Source organism: Diabrotica undecimpunctata, chromosome 3, assembly GCF_040954645.1.
Source record: "Diabrotica undecimpunctata isolate CICGRU chromosome 3, icDiaUnde3, whole genome shotgun sequence".
NCBI classification, from domain to species: Eukaryota; Metazoa; Arthropoda; class Insecta; order Coleoptera; family Chrysomelidae; genus Diabrotica; species Diabrotica undecimpunctata.
Window position 1 is genome coordinate 31,798,113 of NC_092805.1, and position 16,232 is coordinate 31,814,344.

The 16,232-nt window shown below is 32.1% G+C and overlaps 1 protein-coding gene across 3 annotated transcripts in view; it reads left to right on the forward strand.

Moving 5' to 3' along the window:
• The first annotated feature begins 710 nt into the window (after positions 1 to 710).
• Positions 711 to 16,232, forward strand: part of LOC140436639 (glucose dehydrogenase [FAD, quinone]) — a 72,541-nt gene continuing 57,019 nt past the window's right edge. Inside the window, exons 1-2 of one of the 3 annotated variants that reach the window (XM_072525633.1) lie at positions 711 to 812; positions 887 to 1,022. The gene's annotated coding sequence lies outside the window, so the exon portion shown is untranslated. Of the gene's footprint in view, positions 1,023 to 16,232 lie in introns of all 3 variants that reach the window. The other 2 variants (XM_072525635.1, XM_072525634.1) reach the window with 2 other exon arrangements.

A 16,232-nucleotide genomic window follows, 5' to 3' on the forward strand; every position in this document is an offset into this window, starting at 1 on the left:
AACCATATGTAACACTTGGTATTTTATCTAGTCACGAAGAAATAAATACTACTAAACTTCTCAGTGCCAAATAGTTTTGAAGTAATTCAGTATATATGGAGCTGTGATTTTATTAGCTAATAATTCATAAAACTAACAATAGCTTGACGTTAATCAAAAAGTTTTGTAAAATAAATTCTATTTCTAATAATATTTTGAATCGATTAAAGGATAATCGTTTAAAAAATTGGATCATATACAATTTACCTAAGTGAGGGTGTTTTAGAGCAGATACCGCCTGGTCTAATATTATTTGGTTTAGTGTGAATAATAAAATCGTCTACATAACTTCTAGTTTCAGTATTTACTGTAATTTTAATTGAGCGATTGGCGATAAAAAGTTTTGCCATTTCCGTAGCAAGTATTTAACTACAACACTATAATCTTAGTTAGTAAATATGTTGTATATTATTATGATACATCTTAAATTAAACACGCCAATAATTACAACACGTAAAATTATAATGCCAGTAGTATTTACATATTTTACCAATAAAACTCCTTGCCCAACTCCGAAAGAACATTGCATACTCCGAAGAAATACTCATGTCGAAAAATTCCAAATATGTGCCCTAATCATATAATCAAATAATTAAAGTACAAGTTCATTTCCTCATCATCCCTTCCTACATATTATTCCTTCAGTACAAGACGACCAGAACAAAGTGACAGGTTCACACAAACTAAGAACCGGCGAGAACTTCAGTAGTACGCTCGTTACTCTCACTTTCAGCTCCCAAGAATTGGTACGATTAGGTTACGCTTTGTTACAGGTAGTTTTAAAATTCAAACATTATTAAAATTTATATCGACTTCCAAAATATAACTAACGTTTTGAACATTTTAGTTTTACTGCCGAAAATAGTGGTATGGAAAGGTGAAGTGAAATTGGTGAAAAACGGACTTGTGTTTTGGACTAGTTTGTCAGTTCTTTTTAAGTTATCATAGATGGTACTAAGATATTTGCTGTAGAGGAGGTCCAAGTAAGTATATTTTTTAATTTTTATTACCCATATTTTTTATTTGTTAATTTAATTTTAAAACCTAAAGTATAAATAATTACTAAAAATTTAAAATTATGTTTATCTGGAGTTACCAGTCTAGAAAATTACATTTTTAATAACGTTTGATGTTTCGGTTTGAACTCCGGATATCGTTTTGTAAAAAAGAATTATTTTAAAAAATTACAGAAAAATATATAAAAGTTTTTGTTTGTAGGTTATATTTTTTAAAATTGATGGTTCACCCACTTGGCCTCGATCTTGTAGGCAATAGCCCTCGATTCTTTTGGTTGACAAAAGAATCTGAGGGTGGTGTTTTGTATATCTTCTTCTTCTTGTTTCTCTTCATAAGGTCGTTCGGTTATCTTTTACGCGGTCGTCCGATACTTCTTCTGCCGATTGGTGACTTATCTCTTGCTATTTTGACGACATGGGTTTCCTCCATTCTGCTTATGTGGTTATTCCATTCTTTTTTCTATTTTGTGTCCATTCATTTATAGACTGTACATTACATTTTCTTCTAATGTCTTTACTTCTCTTTCGATCTCTCAGCGTATTTCCTGTAATTCTTCTCAGTACTCTCATCTCTCCCGTTTCCAGTAGTCTTTGCGTTGTGGCTGTGTCGGGTCTTGTTTCTGAGGCATATGCCATTATTGGTCTTATACTGACTTTATAAATTCTTGACTTCATCTCAGTGTTAATGTGTTTGTTTCGCCATATAGTGTTATTAAGGCACCCTGCCAGTCTATTTGCTTTTTGTACTTGATCTCTCACTTCTTTGTCCAGGTCTCCATAGCTAGACAGTGTAATTCCCAGGTATTTTATTTCCATTACTTGTTTAATACTGATGCCATTAATTTCTATTTAACATCTGGTTGGTTCTTTGCTGACTACTATTGTTTTAGTTTTCTGAGGTGTCATATTAAATTCTTTTGCTCTTACGTTAAATCTGTAGACCAGTCTCTGCAGACTATCTTCATGTTGGGCTATCAATATTGCGTCGTCTCTGTAACATAGTATTTTTATTTCTTTGTTTCCCATTCTGTATCCTCTTCCTTTGTTAACGCTTTTGATGATTTCGTCCATGATCAAATTGAAGAGCATGGGGCTTAATTAATCTCCTTGTCTTATTCCGCTGCTTATTTCTATAGGTTCTGTAAGTTGTCCATCTATTCTGACTTCCATTTTGTTGTTTTGGTAAATGTTTTCGATAGTTTTTATAATATTTAGGGGAATTTCTCTATTGTACATCAGATGGATTACATCTTTAAGTCTTACTCTGTCAAACGCTTTCTTTTGGTCAATCAGACATAGAAATGCTGGTCTATTATACTCTAATGATTTCTCAGTAATTTGCTTTATAACGAATATTGCATCTTTACACAATCTTTCACTACGAAAACCCTGTTGTTCATCTGCTAAACTTATCCTCTTATTTATTAGCACTTGTAAAATTTTAGTTGTGTTTTAGCGTAGTATTTAACAAGTTTATACCTCTGTAGTTTTCTGGCTGTTTTTTACCTCCATTTTTAAATATATAGAAATTAGAATTAATTAGAATTAGTAGAATTAATTCGCTCTTTCTCCATTATTCCGGTATTGTACTTTGTTTTATAATTTTATTAATTAATGTTGCTAATTGTTCTGTCATTGCTGCTCCACAATATGTCAGTAATTCGTCTGGTATCCCGTCTTTACCTTTCAAGTATTTTCCGAACTTCCACGATCGGACCATCAGTCCATCTCATCGGGGGGTCGACCCCTTTTTCTGTTAGGTTGTATTCCGGGTGTTCATTGCAAAATTCCTCTCGTCCACCGATCATCAACTGCTATTTCTACTGGAATTGCCCAGTTCCATTTTAGCGTTTTCCCTTATTCTTTCAATAACTTCCGCTACTCCTGGTTTTTTGCGTATTTGGTATTCTATCACGTAGAGAAACCCCTAAAGTTATTCTCCTCATTGCTCTTTCAGCAACTTGTAGTTTACTCACTGTTGTTCTGGTGAGTGTTAGGGTTTCTGCACCATATGTCATCAGTGGCAAAATGCACTGATTAAATACTGGTCTTTTCATATCCACTGGAATCTTTGACCTCAAAACATTCTTCATATTTCCAAATGCAGACTAAGCTAGGTTTATTCTTCAGCTCGATTGTTTGGTCGCCTCGACTTAATCTGATCTCATGGTTCATATACTTGAAGAAGTCAACTGGATCGATGTCCTTATTTTCAACTGAGATATTTCCTCTGTGGAGTAAATTGGACATAAATGGACCAATGTGAGATAGACGATGCAAAATAATTTCTGAAGTTCTGAAAGTTGGTACAAATGGTTCTTTATCAATCGCAACAATGGATGAGTTGGGTAAAGGGTGCCTAAGCTACTCATGGAATTTAAGGAATCTGTCATTATTAGGCACCTGTCTAAGTTGGCGTTCAGTGCATATTCTAATGCTTTGTAGATTGCGAATAGTTCTCCTGTATATACTGTTCTAAAACTTGAGATTTTGTATGAAGCCGTGTAGTCATTGTGTATGAGGGCACATCCCACTCCTTTTTCTGATTTGGAGGCATTAGTATAAATATGTTGGTAATTCTGGTACTCATCAATCTTACTGTAAAATTGTTTAACCATAGAGAAAGCATTAAGTTGATTACTAGTCTTTGTTAAACTCAAGTCTAGGAAGGGTTTTCTGACCATCCAAGGGGGAGGGGTTAAAAGGGTGGTTTGGTATATTTTAGGGAAGACAATATTATTACTTGTCATGTATCTATTAAGTCTTTCATAAAAAGGGGGTTTAGATCTTTTTTTGTTAAGATATGTTGTGCGGAAACGAGAAGCAAAGACATTGTTTCTGACGGGATTTTCACTATTTGCTGAAACGTTTGCAGCATATGCTAGGCTAAGATATGTTCTTCTTAATTTCAGAGTCATTTCTCCTGCTAAACATAGTAAGCTATCTGTAGGTGTGGTACAAAAAGCTCCTAAGGCTATTCTTACAGCAGCATTTTGGATTGTTTGCAACTCTTCTAAAAGTGATTGACTGGTAGATCCATACACTATTGAACCGTTATCGACTTTAGATCTAATAAGGCTTTTATATACTGCCAATAGGATGTCTTGACCACATCCCCAATTTTTAGTAGATAGGACTTTCATTATGTTCAAATATTGTTGACGAGATGTTTTAAGATGATAAATATGTTGCTTAAATTTAAATGTTTGTCAAAATTAATTCCAAGGAATTTGATACAATCAACATATTCTATTTTTGTATTAAAGATTGTAAGTTCTGGACTACTACGTTTTAAAATGGATACATTTACTTTTGTTGGAACAAAATTTCATTCCCGATTTCATTGACCATTTTTCTAATGCAGAAATAGTATCTTGTACAATAAATTATGAGATCATCTGCGTATAGCCTTCCTCCTTACTGGTGGAGTATCATTTTCCATAATACTGTTAATAGCAATAAGAAAAAGGGTAACACTAATCGATTATCCTTGGGGGGTACCATTTTTTTCCTGTATTCTTGTTTTAGAAAATAAATCGTCTATTTTTACCTGGAAGCTTCGGTTTTTTAAAAATTTAGTGATGAAGTTTAGCATATTTCCTTCTATACCTATATATATATATATATATATATATATATATATATATATATATATATATATATATAAGCGGGGATCCTACAGCTTCTGCCGCTTCCCGCATTTCGATCGCCATCTTTTTCTATCTCTCCAGGTGTCTTCATCAATGGCTCTATCTTTCATGGTTTCCATAACAGCTTGTATCCAAGACTTGGCTGGTCTTCCTCGTTTCCTTCTATTACTTGGATTGTATTCCATAGCTCTTTTTGGACATCTGTTGTCGTCCATCCTCTGTACGTGTCCATACCATATTAACTGTCTAGTTTCTATTCTTTCATAAGTTGTATGTACTCTATCTGTTTTTCTTCTCATTTCAGAATTAGGTATACGTTCTACTCTTGATATACGGCAAGCTCTTCTTAGGTAGTCCATTTCAACCGTGTCAACTTTTTTCTTTCCTTTTACTGTCATTTGCCAACATTCTGCTCCATATGTAAGAATGGGCTCTACAATTACTTTGTAGATAGTCATTTTAGTTCTCATACCTTCTATACCTAATTTCTGCAAAGTTTTAATTATTCCATGGCGCCAAACTGTATCAAATGCTCTGGTTATATCAAAAAATACCGCTATGCAGCTTTGATTATTAGCTAGCGCTTCATGTATTTCAGACTCGAGGTCAACTAAGTTGTCTAGAGTTGATCTATCTTTACGAAATTCACTTTGTTTGTTAGATAGAACAGATATCGAGTATCCAAATAAGACGTTGGTTAATTAATTTTTCGAGCACTTTGCTCATTGCACTTCCTAACGATACTGGACGGTAGGAGTTTGGGTCTGAACGTGGTTTACCAGGTTTAAGGGTAGGTATTGTGTAAACATTATTCCAAGTATGTGAAACACTCCTTTAAGCCATATTTTGTTCTATATCTTTAGTAAATAGGCAGTTCAATTTTTAGGCAAGTTTTTAAGGAAAATACTAGGATACCTCTACATATTCTATAGCAATTTTAATAAATGTTTAAACCCCCAATCCGATAGTGTATTCAAAATATGGCACCCATAAAAAGATTTAAAAAAATACTTACAAAAAATTTAAAACTAAAAAACATTTGTACTTTAAAAATAAATAAATACATAAAATGTAGTTTGTACAATTTTTCGAAAATTGTATTTTGACATCGGCTTCCGACCTAAAGAATATATTGTCAAATAAAGAAAGTCAATTCTACAATTGTGATTAAATTCCACTACATATTAAGTACAAAAGACTCGTAACTTATCGCAACTTACTCTATCATCCACTTTCTCCAGATCGCTAAATACCATAAGAAGCTACATTTATATCTTTATTAGTATATTCTAAAGTGATTTTTGGACATTTCCATTTCCATTTGGGTATTCACTATAAATTGGTCTCTCCAACATTTCCTCCATTTTGTAGCTAAGTACTTTTATTAATTACTATTTTAATGGAAATAAGCCACAATTAAAGTTTAAAATAAGTTTATTGACGTTTCCATTTCCATTTCAGAAATCGTTCTCAAAATACAAACATTATTAAATTAAACAAATTTTGTTTTTTGTGACCTGGTGAAAAATTCTTCAAATAATTTAATTTTGCCTGACTCTTTTATATTGACAATTCAGACATATACATATTATACATTTTAAAGTAGACGACTTTAAAATAATATTGCCAATATTGCTGAGTTGCATTCCTGGACGACCTTATTGTTAGAATAAAGAACAGAACTACCTAGAACGAGATCCTACAGCATACACAATGAATAATACGAGGAAAATAACAATACTATACATAAAAGGATTATCGGAAAAACTTAAAAAGATAGGAAATAATTTAACATTTCAACAAGATTCAAAACTGCAAACACATTCAGATCTATTTTATCTAAAACTAAACCTAACAATGAACAAGAAAGAAGTACGAATTGTATTTATAAGATACCTACTGAATGCGATCAGTTTTATTTAGGTGAAACATCAAGGTCATTATATGTTAGAATAAGGGAACATCAATCTTATATTAAAAATAGAGAATTTAATAGATCTCAAATATGTAAACACGCATGGGAAAATGAACATAGGGGTCAATAGAACGATGCAAGTATAATCCTAAAAGAAACATAAATATGACAAAAAGAGAAAAATCAAAGAAGCGGCTCTAATTATTCTAAATAAGACCATTTGTGTCGTAAATTCCTCGGCAGTATGCAATAGGATCGGGCTACCCATATTGAAATACAAAGTCAATAAAAGGAAAATACCACTATTAGTAAGTCAGTAACATATCGAGTATACATCATTTATGTTTTTTAAATAACATACATATAAAACCAGAATTTGGTGTTTATTGAGAGTAAACTAAATGTAAAACCAAATACTTACCATGTCGGGAGAGTATTATGAGGTTTTTTCCTGGTTTTTTCCTCATAATTTACTATGAAATAACTAACAGGAGAATTTTACTGTCATCATGGCATATAGTTGTGTTTTTAAAGACGAATCACATGCTATAAATTTTTATGACTGATATTCTCAAGTTAAAGTTGATTTAATGTCATCGAATGAACTATCTTACAATAAAGTCATCCCAGCAACGCAACTCAGCAATATTAGCAATATCATTTTAAAGTCGTCTACTTTAAAATGTATATTATATGTCTGATTTGTCAATATAAATGAGTCAGATACAATTAAATTATTATAAGAATTTTTCACCAAGTAACCAAAAAAACAAAATTTGTTTAATTTATTACTGTTTGGAAAGTTCAAATTGAAAAGTCAATAAACTTATTTTAAACTTTAATTGTGGCTTATTCCCATTAAATAGTAATTACTTTAAGATTCCACAAGTAAATAGTTTCAGAACAATACTTTTATGATCCTAACGTTTGAACCTTGTTAAGCACCTTTTCACAGATAGGAAAATCTAAGAATAAAACAATGAAAACTTGTATTTTCTACACTTCCACAAAATTTATTACAATTTATTTTCACTACAGCTGCTTTGGCAGGGTGCCTTTCTCAAGTACCTAATGTATTTTTTTCTAGGTTATTAATTTCACAATCTACCATTTTAATTCAAAAATACAATAATAATTAACCAAGAGCCGTAGCTGTGTTGGTTTTATGAGTACTACATTAACAGTGGTTTTATAAAACTTAAATAATATATTTTTAGTTACAAAATTTGATTAAGTAAACTATATCTATTCTTCTTTTTTTTTTCTTTAAAGAAAAAAAAAGGAGAATATTAGAAGAAGAATAGTGCTTGCCAATAAGTGCTATTATGGCTTGAGGAAACATATGGCCCCAAAACTACCCAGAAAAATTAAAGTTACCATATATAAAACACTAATAAGGCCAGTGTTAACATACGGGTCTGAAACGTGGTCACTTACACAGAACGACCAATAATTGCTTAAACGTTTCGAGAGAAAAATTCTAAGGAAAATATATGGAGGAATCCAAGAACAGGGTTTGTGGAGTAGGCGCTACAACTTTGAGTTATATAGAAGTTTTGGGGAACCTGACGTTGTAAAATGTATTAAATTAGCACGCCTTTGATGGATAGGATATGTAATTAGGCGAGATGAAGATGCAACGATCAGAAAAATTTTCGACCGAAGAGGACCAGTGGGAAGACGAGCCAGAAGAAGACCAAAACTTAGGTATCAAGATAACATAGAGGATGATCTAAAATCCATCGGAGTTAAAGCACGGAGAAGAGTTGCCAGAGACAGGGGCGAATGGAAGATTGTTCTGAAGAAGGCTTTGGCTCATAACGAGCTGTAATGCCACTGATGATGATGATGAAACTATATCTATATCTACAGAAAGTTTTTTTTCATTAATTAAAATATACAATAAAAAAATTCTGATTAGTCTCAAAGTAGTTATCAAAAAATAATTGTTTTGGTACAAATTTAAATCTTGCTAGTTGACTTTCCTTCATATTATTGGGCAGCTTATTATACAAGATCAGGCGATTTGAGTTTGCCTTCTTTGCGCTCCAGAAGTTCACCTTCTTCCTGTGCGAAAAGTAATCCCTTGCTTTTTTTAAAGATATTTTCCAAACCTATTTTTTTGCCATTCTTAATACATATAGTTTCCTCCTTTTTTGTATTTTTTCTTGGGGTTATTTTAATAAAGTCTCTTTATTCTCCAACTTTTTCTGAAGTTTTTTCAAGTATTTCAATCGCTAACAATACTAGCAATATTGTTCCAAATTATATTAGGACTGCCTTTCCTAATTGAGTTCTTTTATTATGGCACTATATTCTTATTCTTCGACACCTTTTAACATTCAACATTTGATGGTCTAGTCCCAAATGTGTGCTTATCCGCTTTCGCAATGTCTCTAAATATGTGCCCAAGTTTATGATTATGAAAGATTTTCTTTTAGTGGCACTTCGACCAACTTGAAAACTATACACACATATTACATTAAATACTTCTCTATTAGGTACAAAATTCAGTAATCTTATTCTATTATTTGTTTTTAGAGCTTGTAACACTTTTTTTGGTTGTCTATCGACTCAATCATTTTTGGTGTTCCCAAATTGAAGAGATTATTTAAAATAATTTTGTTGATTTCGGCGAAGATCATTTTAATATCGTAGCCTGAAAATATTAACCTGGGATTGTGAAGCAAGAGATGGCCACCAGCAACTTTAATATAAAATATTTTTATTTAATACATAGTACGTCATGAGTATGCTAAAAGATAGAAAATTAGGTGACACTCCTTTAAATTTGTATAATACCACTTTCACGACAGATGGTCAAAATATTAATTTAAGATAAAATAAGAAAAACGCGTGGCTGAAATCACTTATCGAAATGTATTCTAACCGATTGTGTCACAGGTTGTTCTACTAAAAATTAATAAGCAATCGACTTCTTGTTAAGACGCCCTCTCTTTCTTAGCTAATAACAGTAACAATTTTGTTCTGAGTTGGACATGACTCAAAAGAGTGTGAGTATAACTCAATCCAAGATCATAGTCCGGTTAGTATTTTGTTCTTACGTTCGGAATATGCTTCATATTCTTACATTTTTCTTAAGTTTATGTTGGAAGAGAGTCATGATGGCTATGAGGATTTTTTTGACTTTAAGCTATCCTTTTTCAAGTATATTTCTATGAATAATAATTATTTTGTGTACTTTGGAATTTCCTGGCCTTAATTATTCAATTCAAGTTATAATCAGAGAGAATAGTTAGAGTCTACTGACTAAGAAGCCGGAAAAGTTCCGTTAAACATGAATTATAAAATGGAGAAGAAAAGTAAACAAAATTCTAGTCAAAAAAAAAACAAACAGAAGAAACTAATAAATATATTTACAAGGAATATGAATTTTCTGTAGTCGACTGTATACTATAAATCACAAAAATGTTTAATTAAAAAATCCTTCATTATAAGTATTTATTTAATAGAACCCTTTCGGGCTACATCACAGAGCCTTTTCGGAATAACTATTCCATGATCAGTACTATTACTAGGTATACGTGTGTGAAGCCACTAAATATACGGGTAAAAACACTTTAAATGTTGTTATATTAACTTTAAATTACATTGTTGCTGATAATATTATAGGATGTTAAAGTTTTAAGCAGAGTTCACTTTATAGCAACGTAAAATGTAAAACTGCGATAACTGGTGCAGAGACGTAGTCAATTCAAAAAATCAGTTTTTTTCGACCTCTCCGAAATTAAAATACACTAAACAATATAAGATATGTAGAAGTATATCCTACCGTGAGCGGTAAAGGAGTTCTTCACTTGCAAAATGAACGCCACCTAGTGAAAGCTAAAGACAGCTCACTCCATCAACACCAGAAACTGATCATTCATTCCCTAGCTTCTCGTGAAACCAGAACGGATCAGGAACAAACAAATATAGCAAACAAGAAAAAGAAACAACGCAGCCCCAGTCATCCGAAAACTATGGAATAACCTTTTACAAGTCATAGTTCCGAAAATGAAAATTAAAAAGTAAAAAATGGTCGGTAAATCCCCAATAAAGATCAGCAAAGACCGATAGAGGTCCAGCAAGTGAGAATGAGCGGTACAGTAGGAGCTAAATTCTACTTCAATTTTGTTACAGTAAAATACAAGTAATTACAATAACAGTACAAGCATAATATCTAATTAAATTAAATTCAAATAAAAAACAAGATAAAAACGTTTTAAAATTACAAAATATTTGCTTTTAAAACGACTGGTGGAGTTGTCAAACAGATGTAAATCATAGAGGGAGTTAGCTAGACACGAAACTCAACTAGACAAAAAGACTAGTTGAGCAAGGTGGTACGAACAATACGATCTCATTCAGAAGTTGGGAACAAATACATATACATATACATTTATGATATTTTGCTTTTGAGAGTTGGAAAAAGTAAAGTCTCTTTGCTTTTTCCAACTCTCAAGAGAAATTATCTGTAGTTGATATTGACAAACAGTGTGATCTCTATAAATATGAAGTTTAAAAGCGATATAATGGCAAAAAATTGTCAACTTGTTCAAGCTTCCTAATGTTGTCTAAGTAGTGTGAGAAACACACTGACGAGTAATAATCAAAGTGAGACCTGACTAAGGAGAAGTAAAGAACGGGTTATTTTATAGCCATTAAGTCAGAAGTTTTCTTTAAGAAACCCAATATTTTCATAGATTTTTGTACGAAACTGATAATGTGACTATTGAAACTAAAGGAATTATTTATAGTAATCCCTAAATCCCTGATCTGATCAACAGAATCGATCAATTGGCCGTCAAAATAATAATAAAATACTATTGGTTAGCGCGTACGGTAAAAGTTAATTAGATGACATTTACTGGTATTAAGGTCCATACCCCCTAAGAAGGCATTTGACCAGGTTAAATTAAAGGACATTATGCACTTATTGTACACAACAGAGATATCTCTAGGAATAATCAAAACGATCGAAAATATCTACCACAATAACACAATAAAAGTAAAAGTAGAAGAACTAACCGACCCTATTGAAGGTGGCAATGGGATAAGACATGGAGATTCCTCTCTATTGTTCAACCTGATTATGGATGAAAAAATAAACAAAGTAAGATCTAAAAAAGGATACCAAATGGGAGAAACACAACTTTAATATAATTTTATAATAATTTTACAACGAATGTTGCACCAATTTAAATACCTTCTAAAATATCCAAATATTTGTCAGTATTTACAATCCCATCAATAAAATGTAACTTTCCCATACCTTTAGACGACAAATTTGACTTTTCTTTTCAGACAGTCGGGATGGAAAGCTTCATTTTTCCTGCGAATGACGCGACTCCTACTGTCTCCAACACACACTTCAAATCTGGACTCATCACTCCATTGTATTGACGCCATCTTATAATCTACCTTCATCTAGAAACGTGTCGTCCAATAACGTCACTCCATAAAACGCTTAACTCCATATAATTTGCTCGTCCATTTTTCACTATAATGCGTCTTAGTGCCCTTCCATCTGCTTCGGTTATTTTACTTTTGCGTACATTTCTAGGTTTTGTGATTACCGAATCTCTAGTTTTGTATCTTCTGACTATATGTCTTACACTATAGCGTGACAATTGCAATATATATCGATAACTTTACTTCGACTCATTGTACAATCCACAAACGGCAAAAAGCTTTACAATACTACAAAATACATTTGACATTAACTGACAGTATTATTGTTTTGATGTCATGTTTCTATAGCTACCTCTAGATTTAACGTAATTCAACGTAAAAATCAACGTATGTTGACATAAGTGAATGCATAGCACGGATTTAGTGATTTTTGAAGTTATACTTCTATACGCACGGTCGGTGTTGGAAATTTGCATGAGAGTGAATCTGTGAAACCATTACATATGTAAGATAATGAGTAAGAGAGAGGCAGAAGATATATTTTCTCTCTCTTATATATATTATTATATATATATTATTGTATATATATATATATATATATATATATATATATATATATATATATATATAATATTATATATAATATAATATGTATTAATATTATTATTTATGTTATATGTTTTGTATTATTTAAAATTAAATGTTTATAATTATTTTAGGCTTTTGTATTTCAAAATAATCACTGTTTTACCGAGAACTATCAATTTTGAAATTTAAATATTTAAAAACCTCACGTTAATCTTATTAAATATATGTAATATACGCAAAAAACATAAATTTTAAAATAGAATGAAAATTTACAACATAATCCGAGTTGTTGGTTTTTTATTTTTGTCTTCGTAAAGTAAGTTATGTATATTGGCTGTTTTAAATACTTATGAATATTACATATTGTAATTTATATTGTATTATTATATTGAATTATGTTGCAGTGTATTGTATTGTAATTTTTATATTAATAACAAAATAAACAATGAATTTTACTGCAGAGTATGTCTAATTTTTTTTTGCATTCAACTCCTTTTATACATATATAAAAATAAAAATATATATTTTCATTAAAATATTGATACAATCCTTCTTTTACTATACTCCTATTACAGGTCAATGTTTATATACAGCAAACGATGCACCATATACCTATATAACTAATTCTTTTTCTCTTTCTGCTCTCCCTTACCTATAGCATTACATATGTAATGATTGTGCAGATTGACTCCTATATAAATTTTTAACGGCGAACGCGTATATAGAAGTATAACTGCTACCGGCAGTCCCACTGGACTGCCACACCCGTTTTTTTTTATTGGTGAAAATAAATAAAAAACCATGTTTTTAATAAATATTAATAAAAATGCCATATTAATTAATATGGGAACTTATTATAAAAACATATATACACATCGGTTTAGAACGTCTTTCGACGTTGTCCGATACCTAAACACCATCTCTTCCTATCTTCGCAGTCGTTTGTTGTTAAATTTCTTTCGCTCATGGACTTGTTTACGCCGTGTTGCCATTCTAATCTGGGTCTTCCTCTTTTCCGTCGACCTATCGGTTGCCATTCTATTACTTTTTTGGGGATTCTTGATGCTGGCATCCGTTGAACATGCCCATACCACCTTAATTGTTTCTTCTCTATATCTTGAGTTATATTTCCTTCTATTCCCATACGTTATTTTATTACATCATTTCTGATTCGGTCTCGTCTGGAAATACCTAAAGATCTTCTCATTGCATCCATCTCTACTGCTTCTATTCGCTTTTTGTTCTTTTCACTAATTCTCCATGTTTCAGCGCCATAAAGAAGAGTAGTTTTAATCATGGTCTCATATATATTAAATTTCCTTCCTTTCGTTATCTCTTTACTCCACAGTATACCATTGAGACATCCTAAGACTTTCTTTGCTTGAGTGATTCGTTTTTCTATTTCCCGTGTATCAGTTCCTGTATTGTCAAAGGCAACACCCAAGTAGTCATAGCTCTGACAGCAGGAAATATGTTGTCCGTTTTCGAGGTCTATGTTATCTGACTCGTTTCCAATACAAAGATATTTGGTTTTTGTTGTATTGACATTCATTCCCCAGTCGTGATATTCTTCTATCAGTTTTCTTAGCATGTACTGCATGTCTTCCCTGTCGGTCGCTAGCACTACCTGGTCATCAGCAAACTGGAGTGTATATATACATTCATTGCTAAGCTCTATACCCATCCTATGTACCTTTCTTTTCCATCTTTCCAATGCCGCTGCAACATATATCTTGAATAAGGTTGGTGAGATACAGCATCCCTGTCGCAAGCCTTTTGTAACCAGGAATTCTTCCGTTATATATTTTCCTGTTTTTATCTGTGCCTTTGAGTCTCTATATAGTTCTTGTACAGTATTTATCAATGTGTGGTTGATGTTAGATCTTTTCAACGTTGTCCACAGTTTTGTTAAGGGGATGTTGTCATATGCTTTTTGCAGGTCTACAAAAGTAATATGAGTTTCTAGATTCTTAGCCGATCTTTTTTCTATTATTTGTTTAAGACAAAATACGTTATCGGTGCACGATCTTCCTGCACGGAACCCGCTTTGTTCTTCCTCTTCATTGTGCTTATATTCTTCCTCAATGAAGCGATGTACAGAGGAAGCAATGTACAGAGGTATGGAATTTTATACAATCAGTAAAAAATACAGGAAAAGACAAAGCACACATACACACCATAAAACCAAGACAATGGAAAGATCACTATGAAAGCTTGCTGACAGAGACAAGACAAGAATACCTAGCGAACTCCCCAACACAGTCAGTACATATACAAGGAGAGGAAGCGAGGGTAGACATCGAAACAGTAAGGAAGGCTGTAATGACCCTAAAGAATGGTAAATCGGCTGGACCTGAGGGAATCTATGCTGAAATGCTTAAGAATGGAACTCATAAACTATTTGAAATATTAACTTATGTGATCAATCAGTGTCTAAATGGACACCCAGTACCAGAACAATGGAGAACGGCATACATGTCCTCAATACACAAAAAGGGGGACAAAAGGAATTGTAATAATTATAGAGGCATATCGGTAACCAGCACCCTGAGCAGACTGTATGGACGAATTTTGAGAAATATGATCGAGGAAGAATTATAAAAACATGCAGAGTATAATTTGTTTATGGTAATCGACTTATTTACGGTAAAGGACTTTTTACGGTAAACTACAAATTCGATGGGAAGGGGCTCGTAATACTAGTTAAAAGAACGCGTACACAATTTAATGAAGATTAATTAAAGTCTTGTTGACGAGAGGAATATTTGCGTTCAAACGCTTTCGATATGTTTTCTTAATTTTTGTTTTGATAGTGAATGCTGCATAGTTAACCGAAGAGGGTCATACGTCTTGTCATTCTACCTTAAAAGTTATAAATAACAATTCATCAAACATGTGTTACTTACACCAAACTACAAAGTTTCACCTCCATCTAATTTGATTACATCTAAAGTAATATGTTTTAGAAATCATCAATTATGTCCGACCAAAATGTCTATTTCGCTGCATATAGCATATAAAGGAAATTGTTAAAAACTTGCTTAATAATAAACAATCATTTTCTCAAGGATATAATCATTCGGTTGTACACTTATTTGACTGAATATACAATTCTAGAACATAAAACGAAACAATGGTATATACACCTAATTACACTTTTGCCCTAATACCAAGAAGAAACTTTCTACAACAAATTTATTTCAATTTAGAAAATCGTATTTAAATTAAAACTAGCATCTGAAGGTATAATTATTTTATAATTTAACTTTTGGAAGTAATGACGAAATCACGTCGTAAATCAAGTTTTCTTAGAATATTATAACTGGAATTTGTACGTGAAAACGGTAAATATTACTAATAAAGCGAACTAATTGTACAATCATTGAGGGTACTATTTATTTATTGATCTCTATACAATGCGAACAATGTTTATTTTGACATATTGCTCATTTTGTATCATTAAATCTATTGTAAGATATAAAACGGTATAAAAATATACAGCGTCTCAATCCTAGAGGATAATAGGAACAACGCGTCACGTTGTCCTGAATTTGAATCGGTTAGGGAACCATGTTGAAGTTCTATTACCCAGGACTCCCACATGAAGAG